This window comes from Colossoma macropomum, unplaced genomic scaffold (genome assembly GCF_904425465.1).
Source record: "Colossoma macropomum unplaced genomic scaffold, Colossoma_macropomum, whole genome shotgun sequence".
Classification (NCBI taxonomy): domain Eukaryota; kingdom Metazoa; phylum Chordata; class Actinopteri; order Characiformes; family Serrasalmidae; genus Colossoma; species Colossoma macropomum.
The window spans coordinates 11,155,808-11,173,247 of record NW_023494795.1 but is presented as its reverse complement, the minus strand read 5'-3'; the positions used below and the strand labels follow the sequence as shown (position 1 = coordinate 11,173,247).

General features: G+C 38.8%; 1 protein-coding gene across 3 annotated transcripts in view; it reads left to right on the top strand.

Annotated features, from left to right (window-relative positions):
• Nucleotides 1–17,440, top strand: part of palld (palladin, cytoskeletal associated protein) — a 168,564-nt gene that overhangs the window by 98,342 nt on the left and 52,782 nt on the right. The gene's annotated exons all lie outside the window — the stretch shown is intronic.

Below are 17,440 nucleotides of genomic sequence, written 5' to 3'. Positions count from 1 at the left end.
TATAGTGAACTAGAATTCCCTGGAATGCCTGGAATGCTGGTCCTGGAGTAGCCTTACCCTGATCTAACACAGCCATCTCAAGGGTGTTAATTAGCTGATTAGGTCTGTCGATACAGGTTATAAACTGAAATGTAATTCATTACGTACAGTCATATGTGAAACTTTGGATGCCCCTGGTCAAATTACAGTGGCAAGAAAAAGTATGTGAACGCTTTGGAATGACCTAGTTTTCTGCATTCATTTCTCATAGAATGTGATCTTCGTCAAGTGACAATTATAGACAAACACAATGTGCAAAAGCTAACAACACACAAATAATTATAATCTTTTATGTCTTTATTGTGTACAGCAATTAAACAATTATAGTGCTGGTGGAAAAAGTTGGATTTAACAACTGGTCAAACCTCCTTTGTTAGCAATGACCTCAAACAAGCGTTTCTGGTCGCTGCGGATTGGACCCTCATGCTGATTGTTTATTGGTCTAATCTGCCTTACAAAACTGCTTCAGCGCAGCCATATTCTATGTGTAAACGACTGTCTTAAGGCCTTTTAAAGTCATTCTGTGGTGGATTTTTTGCATCGTTTAGGGTCATTGTCCTTCTGCATTACCCAGCTTCTGCTGACCTTCAGCCAGCGGACAGCTACCGTGACACGATCCTGTACACCTTGATAAACTTGAGAATTCTTTTTTCTCTTTGATGTTGGTGATTGGTCCAAGCCCTGAGGCAGCAAAGCAGCCCCAAATCATGATGCTCCCTCCACAGTACTTCTTGTTTTTTTATGTTGTATACGTAATTCTGTATATTCTTCCCAAACAATTCAATCTTAGTTCCATCAGTCCACAAAACTTTTTCCCAGTAGCATTTTGGAGTGTTAGGCTGCTTTTTGGCAAACTTCAGACATGCTGCACTTTTTTATGGTGAGCAGCGACTTTCTCCGTGCTGTCTTGCCATGGAAACCATACCTGTTCAGTGTTTTTTCGTATGGCGGATTTATGAACCAAGATGTTAACCATTTCTAATGACTCCTTCGAGCCGTTAGCTGTTACTGTAGGGTTCTTTTTCATTCTGTGTTGTGTCTTTGGAGTGATCTTGGCTGGGCACCCATTTCTGGGGAGAGTAGACACAGCACTAAATTGTCCTTATTTATAGACAACTTGTACACTGATTGATTCTTTGAGATCACTTTGTTTTTGCTGTAACTATGTTATAATTCCAAAAGGTTCACTTACTTTTTCTTGCATACTTTTCGTGTAAATAGGTTAACACAACCTATAAAGAACACATTTCAGCACATTTTAATGCACAATTGCTGTTTATCTTCTGAATTTAACATATTGCAAAAATAAAAAAAGATATGGCACATTTTATATTTTATGTTTCATTTTTCCTAATATGATAAATTTACAATTATGGCACTGAAATTAGCAGAACAATGGCATATTTAAGCTTTTAGGATGTGTTAATTTTCACTTCACACAGTCAACAAAATTGACCAGTAATTTTATTATGGAGTATTCAAACATTTTGCATACTATTAAGTAATTATATAACTTGCATACTATTCTGTAATTATGTAAATATATAAGTTTTTTAATAACATTTAAACAGTATAGCAAAATAAAACAAATAACTCTGGAACTAGGCCTTGATGCCGTTGTTCCAAATAAGTGTGCACAGGTAGAGGTTGACAGCACCAATCACTTTGCAAAAAACCAAGAAACTGGGACTGGAAGCAGGTAAAGACTAGTGAAGTCTTGATCTTGACTTTCACTCTCATTTGGGCTCGGCCTTGACTTAATCTCTTTAGACTTGGTCTTGGATTGATCTCGACTAGTCATACACTCCACAAAGGTGGTCTTAACTACAGCCGTAGCAGAGATATTCCAGAACCAGGTCTGGGAACTGCTCATCTACGAAAGCTCTCTAATGAAACTGGCCTCAGATCAGCAAGGAGACTCAGGAAGGTTTTGGTGTGCAGCTGTGAGGCTGTGAAAGAGATAGATAAAAGGGGAAGCCCACATACAGATGAAAAGCATTTGGTCCCTTTAGGATCTTGACAGAGTGATATCATTGCGGCGCGCCAGAGATGGTCGGAGGAGAGTGCGCGAGACGTGTGTGTGTGTCAGTGAACAGCTGTGCAGCAGTTCCGCAGTTCCTTCCTGCCCTGTACTGCGTGCCAATTTGCCACTGTATCAAATATGTCTCAAACAATAAGGCTATTCAGATGTGAACTGAAGTACAAAGGTCGGGAACAGCATCATATGTGTGTGTAGTGTCTAGCGATGATGTGTGTACTGCCTGGCTTCTGCTACATGTGCTGCTGAAATGTGACTCTCTCCTCATCTCTGCTAGTGGCTCAAAATGATTTCCCTTGATTTGTGGGTTAACTCAGGGTTAAGTGGCTAGCTCAAGGGCGTAAATGTAGTCCTTTTATGTCTTTAGTTGCTTTTGTAGTGACCACAGGAGATCAGAAAGTACATTAAGTTAATTGTTTTAGAAGATATTTAAATATGCTTAGTTCTAAATACATTTTAATGCAAAATACATTGGCCCCCAAAGTAGTGGGAAGTTTGTGCCAACTTAGGAATATATTAAGGTCATTGTGTGGAAACGGCATTTATTTTCAGAAGACCATTCCAAGAGCTTTCAGATGGCAGTTGGTGCAGTTTGTACACTTCTGACACCAATGTAAGAAAAACAGCCTCAGACTTTGATGTTTCCACTTCTGTGCTTTACAGTACTCTTCAAGAACTTCATTAAAGTCTATCAATATTTGAAGTGTCCAAATACATTATTTATGGGCCTTTCAGTGTCTCTAACCTACTTTAAAGTCAACTTGAAATCAAATTGCACCTTTTTTGTTAAGTATGATGCATAATATCATGTAATGCAAAGGGTAAAATTCTTCTTATTTTTTATATGTTTGAAATGTACTGACTTTTGCCTCCCTCTAACTCACATATCTTCTGAGTTTTGATTCTGTCACCATATACCAGCAGCCCATAATATAATGTTTCACCTGCCCCTCTCACCACCCCCACTCACCGTCAACTTAAAATGCTCAGCTAGCTCAAAGACCCTCCCTGATACTATGTTTCACTCAAAAATATGTCACGGTATGGAAGAAAAAATGCACGTAATTTTCCAATTCACACTGACTCCAAACTGATAATTTAAAAAGTTTTTTTTTATTTTAACTGATTATCAAAGGACATATAATAAAATGTGCTTATGTCTAAACTGAATTGAGTGAAGTAGCTCCAGGTGTCCCCCATCTAACATAGCCTTGTCATGCCATTGCAGGTATTGCATTAACTAAAGGAAAATGACTAGCTTGAAAGCTTTTGTTAAGCTGATCATATTGATTTAGTTGCAGGTGGAAATCAAACTTAGAGTTTGCTTATATGTGCAACTGATTTGCCACAATGAAGGAAACGATTAGGAAAGCTCAAGGTGAACCAAGTCAGTGGGATTATTTTTCATTCACCAGGGACTTTTTCTGCAGGTACATTTGTTTACATCAAATTTGTTGATTCTACCCAATGCTTTCCTGGAGATAAGACATTTTATATATGCCTCATTTTGGCAATTTTAACACAAAAATCTTACTTGGATTGTTCTTCAAAGAATCATTTTTGAACCATCTTCAAAGATCCTCCACATAATGTAAGGGTTCTGGACCAGGTGAAAGTTTTTTTTCTAGAACTGTACATCCAAACCAAGAACCACAGAGGAACCATTACTTTTAATAGTGTGCTTGCTTCTTCAAGGGTTCTTCAGTAAAGGCAATGGTTATATATAGAACTGTGACAAAGAACCATATGAATGGTTAAATGATTCTTCTTTACAATGGAAAATGTGCTGTATATGGTTCTTTAAATATGGTCCTGTATATGTGTGTAACCACATGCACCATTTATTCAGTGTACTATGTACGTTGTGCAGTTATGAGAAGGAGAAATTGAAGTGTGGACCTACTTGCAGAATAAAGCTTTAATATCTAAGTTTCAGTGCCAGATTTACTGCATTGTTCTTCTATCATCCATATCTTTAGCATTAAGTAAACTGAGCTTCCCACATTTTTCAGCGTATTTAAACGTTACACAATGCAGATGCCAGACAACCAGTTGCTGTATACAAAAGAACAGGTGTTAAAGAAAAGAGGTTAGAGTAGACAATGGAATGGAGTGAACTGAGGGTGGGTTGTGTTGAACTAGTATCGGTGCAGTAGCTGAATTTGATACAGCACTGCTGAAGTTTGGACCATGTCGCAGTGTGTGGAGCGTTAGAAGGGATGTGGGGGTGGATCTGTGTGTGGCATGAGAATAAGAGAACGGAGATATTGAATTGTGTGGGCTTTGTGTGTGTTCTGAAAAGGCTCTGTGGGTTCTTTGTCTTTCTGGTCCATATCCAGTGTATATCGTTTCAGGTGCATTTACATTCTTGTGCATTTGGGAGGCTCGGATGGGAAGTGTGAGGGAATGTCTGTGTGACTATCTATGCACTGATTCGTGCTTGAACGGTATTTTGGTGATGTAGCATGACTGGTGTTTGGCCTGCAGAGCTGCGAGTGAGAGTTGATTTGGTTGTTACGCTTTTGTCATCTTCCCTTCAATATCTCCCTCAATTCTGCACTTCCAGATTGAATGATATAGTCAAGCATCACTCACATGAAAGGTAAGACATTCAGTTCATCCTGGATTCAATAGCATGGACTGGTGTGGCCTAGAGGTGGGCAATATGGCAAATAGTATTGCAATGCTTGAACATATTTTCATGATACACAATACATGAAATATCACAATTCATTTTTCTGGGGTTTGATTATCCTATGAAAATAGAGGCCTTAAATCAGGGCTCCGGACTAACTTTTTTCAGAGCTGTCCCAAAAAATACTGTCAGCCTTCACAAGGAGAAAAATTATCATCCCAACATTAGTTGGGATGGGTTAGTTAGTTTACAGTACTTTTTTCTTTAGAATTTTTGTACCACCATATTACAGATTGCCCAAAATAATAAATGTCCCCTAAGAATACACCAAATACATGCACAAATGTAGACACACAACACATGTATGGTCCATAAATATATTTATGTGTGCATTGTCTATGAGAGTATGTGTGTCAAAAGCTCTGTAACAAAATATGTATTGTTTAAAAAAAAAACATCACTTTATTCCTTATGATGATCTACCTTCTTGAAATGCAAAATAAATATACGTAAATTCAGATTGTCTTCAGGTTTTTTTGCAATATCTCTTAAAATTATTACATAGTAATACTGGACCATTGCTGTTCTTCAGAAGCAGCATGCATTGCAACAGGTGTCAGGAATAGCTAGTAAACAGCCATAATTGTTAACAGTGAGTGTGTTTACATGCACTTAATAATCCGATAACTGCAGAAAATCAGTTTTGTCAGTAATCCGATCAACATGTTTATATGCACTTGAGTAATCAGATAATGGGGAATACTTAAATCCCTCATTTCATCAAGCGTGTCAATTTCATCATCGCTCCAAAAGTGTTTTGCTGCATCTCGCGGCAACGCTGCTCGCTTATTTCCGGTACCGCTGTCGTACATGCGCAGACTGAGAAATCTGAAAGAAATCAGATTAAAAGTTCACATGCGCTGAGAAATCTGATTACTGGGCTGAAATCCAGCCTCCTTATCGGATTTCTTAATTGGATTACTAGATCGGAGTATGGTGTTAATGATCGGTTATTGAGTGCATGTAAACACACTCATTGATTTATCATCATTTTTGGCCCACTAGTGCAAGATTATCATTGCCCCATGGAAGATTATTTGAAAGGGTTAAAGGCTTGGACACTATACAACATCATTGTGTTCAGATATTGATATACAACATCAATATCTGAACACAACAAGCACTCGACTATTAATCGACTGTTAATCGTATTACCATGATCGAAAAGACACTGTAGAACTCCAACAAGCTAAGTAAGAAAATCTTACTTAAATATTTGTTTCAAGCTTTTATTATCCATATTCAAGGTAGAGCACACTAATAAACGTGAACAGACATAGTCGTTAGCTTGATGCTAATGTTGCATAGGAATTCTCATTGACAGGCTAATGAAAATTAGCATTATGCTCTCGGTAGAATTTTGATGAAAAAATCCCAAATAAGAGTGAATTAAAACAGTTTCTGGATTAAATATGGCTATATTTGAGGTAGGTGTGGGTGGCTGTCATGTTTGAGATTCTATGACTGTTTGACAGACAGCCGCCGAGATGACGAGGTGGTGTTAGTCTGGAGTCCTGACTTAACATCTTTCACTTACAGGCCTACTAGATTGACTTGTATTACAACCAACCAAAGTCAATTTTGTGTGCTTCTTTCTGATTGGCTGCTTTAATTCTGCATTGATTTGAGTTAAACTAGTCCGCAAGCAGTGTCAGTTCTACATTAAATGAATCACTTTTCATTTTCTTTTTCCTTTTTTTTCCACACCCGAATTGTACTTTCTTCATCTGTCTTGGTCTGTGCTGTTTGAGCATGCATCTTTGTTGGACAACTTGAGCCGACACACAAAACATGAAACAGACAGTATGTACAACTAGCCTTGGCTTTGCATCCCCCACAACTTTTCAAACTGCTATGTTAGCTAAATCTGTTTTTGGATTTCTGGTTATGCTTCATAAAAATGTTTGTTATGATATATAGTCATGTGCAAAAGTGTAAACATTCCTGGCCAACTTATATGTTTTATTGATGTTCTACGTGGAAATATATATAATATGTGCCAAATCGTTTGCATACTGTACAAAATACATAGAATACAGAATACATATCACTGCTGTTGGGAGAAAACCTTGTATCTCCATTTTTGTCTTTTTTACGTTTTTGACATAATTTGAAAATGCCTGTTGCTCTTTATATTGTACGTAAATTTCATGAAGAATGGACCAAAAGAAATGACCCAAAATGATTTGGAAAAAAGGTTCCATTGACTTACATTAAAAGTAAAGTTGCTTTTTTCCTTCTTCTGTAAAGTTGCCATTTTGGAGATACAAGGTTTTCTTCAGACAACAGCGATATATTAAAAATTTGAAGGAGGAGAAGAACAACACTGCTGAGGCGGGCTTGGCCAAGGGAGGTGACTCCACATCGGTTGACTCTTCTCAGGCCCCGCCCACGATTTCTTAAAGTTCAGCAGAATCGAGGCAAACACAAGTTATTTTACATCTTATAATTGTTTTACAAGTGACAAGTTGACATAAGTATTTATGTATTAGCTGGTGGTTACTAATGCCTGGCCACACCAATCAAAAATACGCTCCATGGTGTGCGGTGTGTGTGCACACGTGCGTGTGTGATGGGCATGTGGTAGGTGATGTGAAAGCCTCATTGTTCTTCACTGAGGCAAAGAGCCAGTCCTGTTTCGGAATGGCTCGCTGTTTTGGCAGAGCCGTGTCCTTGCTCGAGCTTCTGCGAATGGTGGAATCGCTGTAAAAAAGCTGCTTCCTCTACAGATTTTCCACAATAATGTCACGGCTGGGCTGCCAGACACAACGGGACGTCCCGTTGCGAGAGAGCGTAGAGCCGCAGCCCCCACTCGCCCCCCCGAAACAACCCAATCTGACCCCCTCTAGCCCCCAGCTATCCTAGTCCTCTCTCTGCCTTGTAATTACATTGTAAAAACAGGAATCCCATAATGACATAATTACCATGGGGGTCATTGCTGCATGACGTGTGGAGGCTTATCAGGCCCTGCTCTGCGTGTCCTCCTGACCAAAACCACACTTGAACCCTGACCTCTGCTCTGCAAACTCTTTCCATATTCCAGCTTATTTCCCCCTGGATATTGCCCGGAACGAGATCTTTATCTCTTGGCTGTCGAGCTCTGCGGGGACGCTGACGTTGTCGTAGCTGCTGCTGATGTTTGTCTTTTAAAGGCCTCCTGATGTACCAGGCCTCCTTCTGTTCTGTTCCATTCGAGTGTTAGATTAATTGACTTTGCGATTAAATCGTTAAGCTGGATGGTGTAATGCCGTCGGAGGATGAACGGAAAGTATGAGACGTTTTCGCTGCTCTGCACGCAACCTGGGCCCGTAAAAACCAACCGCAGTGGCTGCAGCAGAGAGCAGGCCGCTAATCTGAAGAACCACAGCCTCGTTTGTTTGCGTGTTCCTCTTTTGGTGTTTCGTTCCCAGCCTGCCTAAATCCTCTGGCCCCGCTTGAACTAGGACTTTATTTACATCCTCTAAACTATCATCTCAGTAATGATGCGCAATCATGAACAGAATGGATGCAGGACCACACTGTTTATGTGCTATGGTGATTAAGTCTTGGTTTATTTATGCTGAAAAAAGTGATGGAATTGACTTGAATCAAATGTGTACATCATCTCTACATGAACACAATTTAGCACATCACCACAATTGCGTTGAAATGGAAATGATGTACACAGTAGAATTGAGTAAATCCAGTGCATTGTTTGTTTTATTGACAAACACTTAGCTTTGTGTTTGCTAATAATCAGTGAAAATGCATGATAAGTGGTCCACTTTAGGTTTTATTCACAGTTAGCCACATTAGCGTTTTAGTGTGAAACATTATATGCTTGGGTTTTCTGATGTGAAGTGACTGTTTACAGCCTGTTGTTACACAGTAATAGAAAAGAGTGGAACTTTTTGACGGCTTATGCGCTGAAGAGGTTGATAAACATGCTTCTCTTTCTCCACTCAGGAAATTTGGCATAGTGATGTGACAAAAGAAGAGCCAGTGGGTGATAACCAGAGCCCAATGTCCTTCAACACAGGAAGGTGGCGGGGGTGGGGGGGTGTGCAGGAGCAGCGGCAGAATTTTTTTGTACAGTTTTGCTGTAAAGATCCTGAAACATTTAAAGGGGGTGCTGTACCTATGATGTAGAAGAGAATGCTGCCATGCAGCAGCAGCCAATCGTAATGTTAAAGAGTGTTTTCCGTAATTTGACTCTAGCTCAGCTCACCCAATCTGTCAACCACCAGAACAGTTCCGCCCCTACATGTTCCGCCCCTGTCTTGCGGTCTGCAGACAGACCTTTCTCTCCTGAGCAGCTGTAAACACCAGTGTGGCTATTTTTCCAGTGGCTTTGAAAAAGGAAGGAAAAGAAAGAAATGGAAAAGCATAATAGGACCCCTTTAAGGTTTTATCCACAATTTATGCCGATGTGCTCAGGAGCCAGTGCTTTGACTGAGCTTGTATTGGGTATTGATACCTTTAGATAGCTTTTTGGCTTGTATATCATGAGCCCTGCCCATGTGCAGTAATGGCAGTGACATGCTGAGCAGTGTAGTCGACATGCTACCAGTGTGGTGTTGCGAGTGCAGGCTATGGATATAAAACCACCTGTGGACATTGAGTCTGTTTTGTACACTCTCAAAATAAAGGTGCCACAAAGAGTTATTTGAACAGTGCTATAGAAGACCTTTTGTTGGTTCCTTAAAGAGCCATGTTTGAAAAAGAAATGTGGGAGTGTGAAGAATCTTTTGACTTTATAGAACCTTCACATAAGGCAAAGGTTCATTACCAATTTAAGAGGTTTTTCTAGAACCGCTACATGACGTGGGGGTTCATTAAACATTACAAGGTTCTTTACACTCACATATATATTTACAAAATTGTTGCTCTAAAGAAACACCAATTAGAAAGGTCTTTAGGTGCCAAAAATGGTTCTTATATTATTGCATTGCACAAATAACCATTTGTGGCACCTTCAAGTTTAAAAAAGTGATAGCAGTTGATACGTGCAATGTGTCCAAACATCCAGACATGGAAGGAATAAGCAAGTAGTCTGTGGTTAAACAGCTAACTTCAAATAATTCGCCACAACAATCCTACAAGAGCACAGTGGGTGCATTTTTATAACATTTTAATAACAGGCTAAAGCAGCCCTGGTATTACACCAGTATTCAGAGGCTACCTAGATACACACAGTACTTGCACACTGTACACATACTGTAGCTTAATTACATTCATTAATTACATTCATGTGATATAAAATATGAAAAGGTCTATAAACATTTAGGGGGTGTGAGTGGGGGTGCTAAATGTTTTTCGAGGGGTGCTTCAGCACCCCCTGGCAACCCTCTCGCGCAGTGCCTGAGGCCAAGGGAGAGGTTTTAGTTGGCATCTGGTATAAACACTGTTTACACAGTAACATCACCTGTAATAGCTCTATTTTTAGAGCTAGGCTTCATTTGTTTAGCAGTTTTGAATCTAATTTAACTGAAGCATCTTCACCAAGTGACACAGAGGAAACACTGTGACTCATTAGTTATGGAAGACTGAGCTGATATGATAAACAGGAGATAATATTTGATTTATTGTGTTAAGACTTTTAGTTTATCATTGTGAAGAGTGAGGTATGTGTGTGTGTGTGTATTCCTGGTTTATGAGCTAACTGAACTGAAAACACTGCAAGCTTTTACAGGACCATGCTTCATAGAGTGCAAAATCTGTACCACACTGCACTGATAACACCTGGAACTTGTAAAGGTGTATGTGTGTGTGTGTATGTGAGAGAGAGAGAGAGAGTATGTAGAGAGAGAGAGAGAAAGGAGGGTGCATGTTTGCAGATGTGTGACTTTAGGCTATACATACTCTTTCATTTGTTAAATCTGTAAAAACTTGTGAGAGTGTGTGAGTGTGTGTGTGTGAGTGTGTGTGTGATGGATGAAGTGTAAGCTGCGGCTGGTGTCTGATATCTGCTTTCTTGTGTTGATAAATGTGTACGCTAGCCCAGCGAGACATTTCACAGGGCTCCGTTGAATTAGAATCTGATTATAACATATCTCCTCTCTATCTGTATGTGTAACAGAAGCAGACACAGAGTCTGCATGCAAGCACTTGGGCTCAAAGCTAGGGGGCCTTGTCAGCTACATTTAGCCAGGCTGCTAACACTGCCAGTGGAATTTCTACAAAATCCTACCTACAAAAGCCAAGAAAATAATGACAGCACCACTAGGTTTAAATGGTGCCATTGTGAGCTTGATTATGGCCTACTTTGATTAGGGGTTTCAGTAGTTTTGGTATTCTGCTGGGAGGCGTGACAGAAATCCATGTAAAGAAAAGTGCCAGCTACGCTCCTCATGGCTAATACTTTAATTCACGTTTCAGGAGGAATCAGAATGAATATCATGAACAAGCGTCACTGGAGTCTTTTAAAATGCCAACAGGGCAGCTTTAAGTCTTGTCATTTGTGCAGTGTTCAGCCTACACTGCTTAAAAAATATTAGCATTTCTGATGTGTTTATATACAATCATAGGCAAAAGTCAAATTACATGTTTGTTCATGTTGTTGTACATGTTACGTGCCATATAAAATGTACCATAACTTTTTCACAGGCCATATTTTGCTCTGATATGTGCCGAAGTCTGTTCTCTATAGATGATTTGTTAACTTAATTTTAAAAATCAACAAGACATGCAATTTGACCAAAACTTTTGCATACAAATGTACAGTGTACACTGACCATCCAGCTCATTAGAAACACGTGCTGTGTACCTACTCACTGATATCTATGTAACATCCACCCGGTAGTGTATACAGGTCCACTGTATACACTACTGTTCAATGTTGTAGTTTTAATTAGATAAAACCAATTTAGTTGCAGATAAATATGTAAAACTATATATATAAAAATCTAAAAACAACTATATAAAAAAACTTTTCTGCCAAGTTTCTGCCAAGAGAACTAATGTTGACCAGATCTTACTTTCAGATGTTTCCTTTCTCAGCACAGCAGTGACATTAACATGGTGGTATCATGGTAGTGTGAGTGGTGCTGGTAAGAGTGTATCAGGCACAGTGGTGTAGCTGGACATTTTTATACAGGTCAGTGTCAGCATCAGTGGAAGAGATGGTGGGTTTAACATAATGTTAGCAACATGTCTGGTAGTAATGTGTCAGTTAGCTTAGCAGTTCTCATTTATCTCATTCTTATTTGGTTAATTATTAAGCTAATCTTTGAAGATTGTAAACTCCAATTTTCAAATTCATTAATTTAAATCTCTCCACTGTTTTAGGGTGAATATCACACTTGCTTTCCTTTTTAAAGGTGGTCCACAAATATTTTCAGCTTTCCCTATAATGGCAGCGTTGCCACGTCCAGCAAAAATCACCAGACAAAAGTTTGCTGAAGAGTGTTTTTTTTTGTCATTTTGTTTCAACGTGAGGGATGACCTTTAAATAAAGAGTGGTCCTTATCTCAAGGCAAGAGCGGTTCTGTGGCCAGAAACTGACCACTGATAAAAGCTGGAGGCTGGTGATTACAAATTGTGCATCACAAGATGAGATACAATCTAACAGCACACCAGCAGAGTGGAGCTACAAAGATGTGTGTTTCTGATATAACAGGACTGAGTGGAGACTAAAGTGAAGATCAGAGAACTGTGCCTGGTTTCTATCTAAATTCACTGAAGATTATTGTTATGAATCAGCATTATTGTTTTGAAACCATTTTTGGCCGTTGTAGTCCTATGTTGAGTTTGTAGAAGTTTTTCTCTAATTATGGAAATAGTGAAGGGGTGTAGTACCGCAGTGACGCAATGAAAAAGGTCAGAGGTTCATTTCTGGACCGTATTTCTCTGTGTAAGTAAAAGCTGCTCCATCCTGTCAAGGCCATCACATAGACTGACTACAAGCATTCACTTCCTGAGATCAGGGGTGAACATGGTGTTTGAACACACTGCAGGCCCAGCGCTGGGAGTGAGGTCATGACCAGACAAGGAGGATCTGGGAGTGCTCTCCACACCCTGACTCAGACGCCTGTCACACACACACACACACATGCTTACACACACAGTTTTAGTTAATATGTGAGTTGCTGAGCTTTGGTTTTAAATTTATTTATTAGGTTTGACTGCATTGGATTGTGCATTTTGTTGACTGAGAAAGACAGTGAGATGGAGAGAAAAGAGGGTGGAGAAAAAGAGAGGTACAGAAAGAAAGAGAAGGCAGGAAGGGGAGGAAAGTGATTGGCTGCTTTTACATTATAGAGTTGCTGTGGCATGCATCAGTTTTTTTCCTAAACAAATCAGATTTTTCCAAAGCTGTGTGAGTGAAAAAGTCAGATCTTCATTATGCAGTATCAGGATGTGTGTCAGGGGCAGCTTTAACTTGTAAAATGTGGATTATTTCATGTCATAAATTGTGTTCACAATATCGCCAGATAGCATATGGATATTACAAACCATCATCATAATACTTTGACATTTTCACAATACACAATATAAAAATATTTTGGAGATTTGATAAGTTGGAACAAAAGAAAAGCTCCAATTGTGTCACATTTTATCAAAATACTAAATATATATATATATATATATATATATATATATATATGAATACAGTTGTATGCAAAAGTTTGAACACCCTCAGTCAAATGACATGTTTTGTTGATTTTCAAAGTGAAAATAAGTGAACACATTTAAATATGGCATTTTTCTGCAACTGATAATGCACAATGTTGACATAATGGAAAAAAATATAGCACATATTGTAACACAAAATGTCTCATAATCTTTGCATGGCCACGTTTTATGTTTTATTTTTTCCCAAAAATATAAAATTCAGCTAATAAGCATTACTTGTGCATTCAAATGTGCAGATGTGTGTCTGTGTGTACTTACAAAATCAACAAAAACAGAATTGGACCAGGGGTTTCGAAACTTTCGCATGTCACTGTGTCATCATGTTGCCCAGTCCTACTTACGAAGATGTGACTCATTAGTCCAGGAAGTTCAAATCAAGGTTGCCTGTTAGTTCATGTAGCAGATTTGGACAGTAAATGCTCATCTACAAGCGCGCTCAGGTGGAAAAGATGCAGGGGCTGGCTTTGTGTGTCTCTGAGGAAGCACATGCTGGCCTTGACCTGCCCAGTTTGGTAGCACTGTGTGATCAGGGAAGACTTGGCTAGGGAGTGAGAATTGGCAGTGACTTGTGGCATGTTTGGACGATCCTTGTAAACTCATAAACTTGTGATTTTCTCATGAAGGCACTTAAGTGGTAGACAAAGACTAAAGTAAGTACAAGTAGTTTCTCTGGATTACCAAGTTCACGAGCTGTGTCGTATCACTGACGTGATGACAAATCACTCTTAAATTTCTTTAGTGTTCATAAATAAAAATAACAATAAACCTACCTCTAATGAACAGGCCCTATCAATAAGCAACTAACAATAAATCATTTTTTGCAGCAAGGTATGTCATTAGTTCATCTCAGCATATATGTATTTATTGTTGATGAGTTGCCGAAGAGCACCTGGGTGCAAACAATTGAGGTCACACTTTATTTGGATGGTCCCCTATGGATGATCTACAGATACTTATGTTATTAATAAACTTTCTGGTGATACTCAGTTGATTATCAACAATATTAGGTCTAGGAGTAGGTGTAGGTTTTGCCTTGAGGTTAGGGTTAAGGTCAGGTTTAGGGTTAGGGATAAATTTACTAGACTCTTTCACACACAACTTCAAATTCAGTTGCATTTAATAGATATTTGGTTTAATATTAGTTAGAATGACTGAGCATCTATGAAGCATCTACACTAGACCATCCAAATGAAGTGTGACGATTTGATAATGCGCTGACTTTCTCACTCTATGAGTGGATGAGGACCATCTGAACTACCACGGGAGAAGATTGAGTCAAAGACCAAAAAAACAGAAGATCAGATCTGAGCAAATAATTGGAGTTGAACGTTAAGGCTTGTAATGTTGACGTAGTCTTTCATGCTGCTTATAGAGCTTAGTGTTTTGGACAGAGTGTGTGGACAGTGTTGGCTGCAGAAAGTCTCTCGCTGGCCGCACTGCTCTCATGCCGCTCAGATTAGAGGACAGCGGCTGCCGCAGAAACCATTCGCCATCCACAGTGGGGCTGTCGCCACGGAGACCAGAGTCAACTGCAGCAAACTGTGGGCCACTTGCTCCCAAATCAGTTTGTTTCTGTGGGAGCACTGCTCTGTTTCTCAGTTCCTCGCTTTGTCTCTGACTCCACAACTTCACATAAATCTACAGTGGTGCATTTATTATTTCCCTGCTCTGTCCATCTGTTGTTTTGACTGTATGGGTTCTTTGTGTGTGCATCATTTGTTTTTTAATGTTGCTACAGTTTATCTTCATGGAGTATACAGTTTGACAATCTGTACAGTTTGAATTATTTCTCTCACAGCTCAATGAAACAAACAGAGAAGTTCTGAGGAAAGTGAGGATCAACTTTCAGCTGATACATTTACAGCATTTAGCAGATGCTCCTATCCAGAGTGACTCACAAAAAGTGCTTTGTCTATCTAGAGAAAGTATCTTTGCTAGTTACCAATAGGTTAGAGAGAAAGCCAGTCCTGAGCTCAGATACTGCTAGAAATAAAAGCCCATGTTGATACAGAGAGAAAAAGGAACAGAGTTAAACACAGCACAGTGCAATACAATTCAATAAGTGCAGCACAATATATTACAATGAATACTTAACTCAGTGCTCTCTTAAGTGCTGTATAAAGAGTCTGCATTTGAAGACCACGATAGACTCTGCTGTTCGGACAGCCAGTGGGAGTTCGTTCCACCACCTGGGTGGCAGGACAGAGAAGAGACATGATGCTTGTTTTCCAAATGATACTCATCAAGGGATATCAATCAAGAGATACTTTATTATGTTTTGAATTTGATGAAAAGAGGAAGAGCTTCATTCCAGGGTGCATTATATCCATTTGAGTTTTCAAAAAGAACAATAGCTGAGATATTAATGGAAAACACAATTTTAACACACATTTTAAATCATAATATTTTTCATTAAACAGAAAATGCAAAAAATAAGTTTTGATAGTGACTATTCTAAGGTTACACACTAATTTCCAGACTTTGGGACACATTTACTGCAAAACAATAGGATCTAACTGCTCACCATGTGGCCATGAGAGACAGGGATGCAACCTGACTTCCTGCTCTAAAATGTAGGGGTGTGGCTAAAGCAAGGCTCCGCCCATGGACTAAAACTTTTTGTTATGGTAGTGACATGAAAGCATGGGACAACATGTTCTGGATAAAGTTTTTGCATTTAACAACTATAAAATCAAAAACATCTTTTAAAAAACAATTTTGAAAATATAAGTATTATTTTCACAAGTTGAAATTTAGGGTTTAGGGCAGCCACCTCCAAACAGAAAGTACCCTGTAAATAATGATTTTGTATATATTTAGGTTATTACTATCTCAATTAATGCCTTGAGTTTAAATAGATCATAACATAAGCCTTGTAAATAGGTCTGTAAACGTGGGACTGCAGTTCGAAATTATTTGGTAGAATGGTCCATATATATATATATATATATATATATATATATATCACTGAGTGTGTTTACATGCACTTAATAAGCCGATAACTGCAGAAAATCAGATTTTGTCAGTAATCCGATCAACATGTTTGTATGCACTTTTAATTAAACTTTAATTTTGCAGCTTTTTTTACAAAAACATCACGCCACTTTATCTGAAAATATGAATATACATCATCTAGAAGATGAGAAATGTTTAAATCCTTCATTTCGTCGAGAATGTATTTGGTTTCGGCGTCGCTCCAAAAGTATTTTGCTGCCATTTCGCGGCAACACTGCTCGCTTATTTCTGGTACAGCAGTCTGTTCCGCACATGTGCAGACTGAGAAATCTGAAAGAAATCAGAGTAAGAGTTCACATGCACTGAGAAATCTGATTACTGAGCTAAAATACAGCTCTCTTTATTGAATTTCTCAATCAGATTACTAGATCGGAGTATGGTGTTTACATGACCATTTGAGTAATCAGATAACTGCAGAACTCTGACTGTGATCAGATTATTAAGTGCATGTAAACACACTCACTGACAGTTTGTAGAACAACAATAGGCATGCTTCATCCAATTACAATCATCTCTAAGTGTTCCTTCCAAAAACATTAACAAAACTTTTCACAGCAAACCTGCAGTGAGAACAGCAGTGGCAGTAAATTGCTTCATTAGCCTAGAAGAAATTTTATTCAATCACAATCTCAATCCTAACTATCGGGAGGGTGTTGCTGTTTTCATTTCATTCCTGAAACTGAAGACGTTTAAGATTGAACTGTTGTGGAAGACCACATTCACAGCTCAACACCAAAATTATTAATACGCAGACTTAGGCTGGCTTTAAGGCAAGATCATTTTTATCTAGGTTACTAATTTGCTAATATACATTTTAATTAAGCAGCTGACAAGGAGCTTGGTCAGAAAGCACTGCTTTAATCTGACTGATTTAATCAAGCTTATTGTGTTATTACTTTCTATTATATCATTAAAGATAGCTGAAAGACTTTGTGTCCTCCTTAGCATCAAACATTGCTCTAACTAGTTCCTGAGAACTAGATTTTCCTGGTTTGATTAATGTAAACATGGTTTCCAGAATCATTTTTAATGGGCCTATG